At 32.1% G+C, this 5,426-nt stretch overlaps 1 long non-coding RNA gene across 1 annotated transcript; it reads left to right on the top strand.

The window, feature by feature from the left end:
- The first annotated feature begins 963 nt into the window (after nt 1-963).
- Nucleotides 964-3,427, top strand: LOC131952272 (uncharacterized). The gene is made up of 5 exons (XR_009388525.1): nt 964-1,078; nt 1,232-1,314; nt 1,890-1,963; nt 2,390-2,490; nt 3,239-3,427. It is a non-coding gene; the product is annotated as an uncharacterized LOC131952272 (long non-coding RNA).
- The last annotated feature ends 1,999 nt before the right edge of the window (nt 3,428-5,426 follow it).

Here is a 5,426-nt window from a genome sequence, read left to right as displayed (position 1 = left end):
AAGACTCCAGCTCCATAAAGACAAAGACTCCAGCTCCCTACAGACAAAGACTCCAGCTCCATAAAGACAAAGACTCCAGCTCCATACAAAGACCCCAGCTCACAGACCAAGACTCCAGCTCCCTACAAAGATTCCAGCTCCCTACAAAGACTCCAGCTCCCTACAAAGACTCCAGCTCACTACAGAACAAGACTCCAGCTCTCTACAAACAAAGACTACAGCTCCCTACAGACCAACTCCTGCTCTTCACAGACCAAAACTCTTGCTCCCTATGATCATATTCATATCAAGACTCCTGCTCCTTACTACAGACCAAGATTCCTGCTCCCTAACATACCAATAACTCAACTCCCCACTGACCAAGAGACTCTCCCAACAGATCAATACTCCTGCTCCCTACATCCTTAAATTCCTGCTCCCTATAAAGACACTGCTCCCTACACCCTTAAACTCCTGCTCCCTACAAAAACCCCTGCTCCCTACATACTTAAACTCCTGCTCCCTACAAAGACCCCTGCTCCCTACATCCTTAAACTCATACTCCCTACAAGGACTCCTGCTCCCTACATCCCAAAACTCCTGCTCCCTAAGATTAAAATATTTAGCTTTGAAGGCTATCTTACTATTCTTACTTTCTGCAACAATGATAATGATTCTTCTACATACCTACACCAGTCAATCAAGGGCATTTCTTATTTATTTACAAATACTAGACTACATCCCAATAGCTCTGTCTCTTTCGAGTTTCTTGGCTATGCTAAAGTTTTTAAAGTGAAATTCCTCCATTGTAATGTTGGCTTTCTACAGTGGTCTTGAGTAACACATATATCTATAATCTTTTTATAAATGACATGAAGTTAAAAGGCCTCTATATTTTTTCACATTGAAGTAAGATTTTTTGTAGAATTACAAAATAACTTTCACTATTTGACATTTTTTGCATTATTTCCACTTTCAGATTTAAAATCAATCCAGCTTTTTTCTTGATCAACACTGAACAGTTGACCCTCTTGACACCCCAATATTTGTGATGTGATACCTCAATATGTTGAATTTTTAATATTTAAATTTAAAACAGGTTTGCAATAAATATTTAATTTGATGTTTATTTTTAAACTTAATATTTACAGTAATCATCTTAAAATTTTTAATTGAAATCCTCTTGATTATTATCAATGTTGTTGGCAAATATAAAATGTCATCAGGGTAATCTAGTCTGTTTACTTAAAAGTTTCAGGCAATGTGATCTTAAAGATGAAAACTATTGATGAATGAGAAAGCAGGTGTTGAATAATCACCAGGCTGATTTAAGAGGTCAGTGGGGTTGTATTCAATTTCATAACAAACTAGATCTACCTGAGTAAGCTGTTGCATACATAACTAATCCCAATATTTAACACTTGAACCTTCTATTTTCATCCTCCATGTGAAACATTAAAGGTAATAGCAAATGTTGCTTAAAAGTAAAAGTAGAATTTCCACATTATTTCAATTCTTGGGTGGTTAGTTTTTGTTTTGACAAATAAATGTATCTTATGTACATGATCTTTGTATTGATGAGTTTCTGTGATAAACTCTAATATTGAGATAGCATTTTTTAAAAACAAATTTCCATAGGACAATGATCAAGTTGTATTGTCAAGTTCTTGAATCCCATTTTTTCTACTGTTCCATTTTTTTTTTCAAATTGTATTATGATGCAATGGTTTATTCTTTTAAAGTTTATTAGATATAAAAGGAGGCATTAAAAATAGTTAAGATTACTAATCCATTTTAGTAATGACAAAATTAATGCCTTTCACATCAACAAATAATTATGCTAATGTATAAATTATCTACTATGATTTAATGTCAAGCTATATAGTTCTTTTCTATGCTTTTAAATCTAGATTTCTATTGTGTGTGATGATTCTCTTAAAAAGACATGGTGAGAAATGGCAGTGTCAAAGATTTCAACTGTCAGGTCAGTGATGTATATTTACAATACATCAGCAATTCTTTTCTCTGTTGGAAATTACTTTGAATTATTTTGAATTACTTAAGATCTCACTGTAATATTTTCTCTTCATTTTTACAAGTTTAAACCACTATGTGTCTTATCCTATATATGATTTATATATAATGCAGTGTTTTCTAAGCTTTGTACATGATGAGCAACATTGTCCCGTTTGAAATATTTTCATGATGAAATTCTGTTGCTGATACAGTAGTTTTGAAACCATATTTATAATTCTTAAAATGAGACTTTTTATCATAATTTAAAAAAAAACTATTCATGTTGCAATTTGTCTGAGAACCACTAAAACAACAGTACTACTGTGCATAACTTGTTATGAATAATGCCTTTTGATATCAATGCAGTTGAAACTAAGTTAAAACTATTTTTCAGACAATGTAATAGTCATTAATCCTGCTTGTGAGATATGCAATTGATACCTGCCTTGTGTGGAGCAAAATGATTCTTCATAGGGAATTACCAGTCTGATTTTGGTCAGTAAAATGTATTATGTTTATAGAAATGTTTTGCAACCTTAAATTTTTTTTAGCATTTTGTTTCTTGATTATAACATGTAATTTAATGCTATGTAACATCCTAGCTACAGTATTATGATTATTTTGAAACTGTACAAGATCCACTTTAAAACTAAACAAATATCTGTAACAAGTATTAAAAAACTAAAAAATTAATGTTAAAAAACTAAAAAAATAATGTTAACCATAACACCAAGATCTTAGTCTATCTCCCTACCCCAATCTAAAGAAAGGGGGACAGCTCTCATATGGAAAGAGGTTTTAAAAAATGTAAATAACTTATCAACAAACGCTATTTTTTAAAGTTAAAATTGACACAAATTTAAATAAATTATAGGTTAACAGATTTAGTTCAACAAAAATCATCAAGCTCATAACTGCTTAAAAAGGATTCACCTTTAATTTTTTACAAACAAGATGAGCTATTTTTATCAAAGTTTTGACAATCTTGTAATATTAGCTCTACTCTAATATTGTGCTTAAATTTTGTGGGAAACTTTTAACCTCATGTTCAGATAGTTTCCTAAAATCTGTTTCTCCTGTTTTTGTCTTTAGTAATATTTTCCTTGACCTTTTTGTTTGTGCTTTCGATCCTTCTGCACTGCTATTTTATTGTTGCCTTTTGCCTTTCTCTCACAGCTTTTGCACTGCATCTAAAACTTTTTTTTTAGTTTTTACATTGTCTGAGGTTTCTTTCTCAAACTAGGGCAAGTTCAAAAGAAGGAGCAACCCATTGAAGCAACTTGTTCAAATGTAGCCCATAGAGCAGCAATTCAAGTCTTGTCTACAGGACATTTTTGACCCATACTTAAAAAGGTTTGTGCCCAGCCGTGGACAGGTAAGTAATGAATAATTTTTATAGCTTTTTAAAACTTATTTTAAAATAACATTTTTGCTGCAGTAACATAAAATGTCTTTAACTACCATTCCATTTATATTGCCTTTTAAACTCATTTGCTACTAAAGCCTATTTCATAAACAAAGAGAGACAACCCAAATATGTTTAAAAAATTCTGGTAACATTTGTTTGATTATTAAAAGGCACAAAATATACCTTTCAACATCAAGAAAATTTTTAAATCAAAGAAAAAACGGTCTGAAAGGTTTTTCTAGAATGATTTATTTAGGGCTAGGTTAGTGATGCAAGTATCTGGTCCATTTCTGCTGTCAGAATGACTTAGTAACATTACTAATATTTAAAAATGACAATCCTACAACAAATTCTGATTGTTAATTCTAATTGTTTAATTATCTTAATTAATATAGAATCAATTCACTTATCTTATTCTTTAAATTGAATTGAAAAGGGATAAAACCAAAGCAACCATTTATGTGAAAACAAGCTCAAAACTTGTTCGTATCAAAGTAAAATATGATAAAAAGCTAGAGACTTCTATTTAGTAAGTGTGAATAGCATAGAAGTACTTAAAGCACTTTTTTCATGACAAAAATGAAATAGAACCACGATAGGTGATAAGGGCAGTAATGGGTCGCGTCACTTCACATAAGTTACATTTGTAGTGACAAGGTATGTTGCATTAGTAGCAAATGAGTTAAATAAAATGCTGTTCAATTAAACCCTCTACTTTCATCTATACCTAAATCAGATTATTTCTTCTGTGCTACTATCTGATTCACCTTAACTGTAGAGTACATTAATTTCTCTGTAGCAAAGGAATTCTTGTTGATAATAATGTTTTAAAATTGCTGTCTAAAGCAGAAAATAGTGATTTCTTTAGATTTTTTGCATATGTTTGTACACTTTAAATATAATCTTTTGTGTGTTAAGTAATTGAAAACAAATTTCAGGTAATATATTTAGTGAAATTTAAACTAGGCCCTAATCAAAATGCTTCTGTTGATGAATTGGGTTTTGGTCAGTGTCATTACATTTGAAACAAGATCTTCATATTTCCTGCCATTGGGAGGCAGCTTCAATGACTTTGCCGGGGAAATTAGAATCTTCAAAGGTCATTCACTTAAAAAACCATGTACAATTTTCCTTTGAAAAACTCTATCAAGCTTTGGAGTTATCTACTTACTGATTTTAATTGGTACCTAAAATAGGTTATTGATAAAAGGGAATGGTTACTGAAAAGTATGGCTTTAGTTGAATAGTATTTTTTATGTAGGAAGGAGGGGTTCACTCAATAATATGCTTTTTCTGCGTAGAAAAAGACATTTAATGAACCCCTTGTGTCTTGGAGTATGTTTTGATGCGAGATGTGGATAGGGTCGAAGGACAATGTACGCTGAAGTCAATGATCTGATACAATAACAAATCAAGACAGGATGGCAGTTGTTTATTTCATCTTTTAACCCTTTGAACCCTTTGAAACATGAAGACTGCACTTTAAAAAACCAATATAACTTTATTATTTTGATAAACATTTGTACACAAGTTTATGCCAGTAATCTTGCTTAGTATGCCAGTCCTCACAACAGGTAGAACCTTCTTTTAGACACAGTTAGGTGTGGCAAAATTAGCTCCAAATTTTTTATTTTACTTTTTTGAATGGCCTGTTTTTGTATGTCATATCTGGGAAGGCACTGAGATTTTTGTAGATCTTGCAAGTACAGACAGCACAAACATTGTTCCCAGTAGCTTGTGGTGATACCTATATTTTGCAGCCTTGCATGTGCTTCCGTAAGAGTAAACATATTCTTTTTCTCTCCTCTCCAGTCACCTATAAATGACAAACAGATTTCATTCAAGGACATCCCAAATGTTCTGTTTCTTTTACCAACTTTTTTGTTTGGATTGTAAGCATCCATAAGAATGTATGCATTATTACATGCCCACATACAAAATTTCACTAGGAATCGACGAGGCCAACGAGACCACGTGTTTTGTTTAGTCGACAGAATTGGTCATTGACATTGCAGCCACTCAT

This window comes from Physella acuta, unplaced genomic scaffold, assembly GCF_028476545.2.
Source record: "Physella acuta isolate Inbredline_101_S28 unplaced genomic scaffold, ASM2847654v3 ptg000863l, whole genome shotgun sequence".
NCBI classification, from domain to species: Eukaryota; Metazoa; Mollusca; class Gastropoda; family Physidae; genus Physella; species Physella acuta.
Note: the sequence above shows the minus strand (reverse complement) of the source record. Positions and strands in the feature narration are given on the sequence as shown.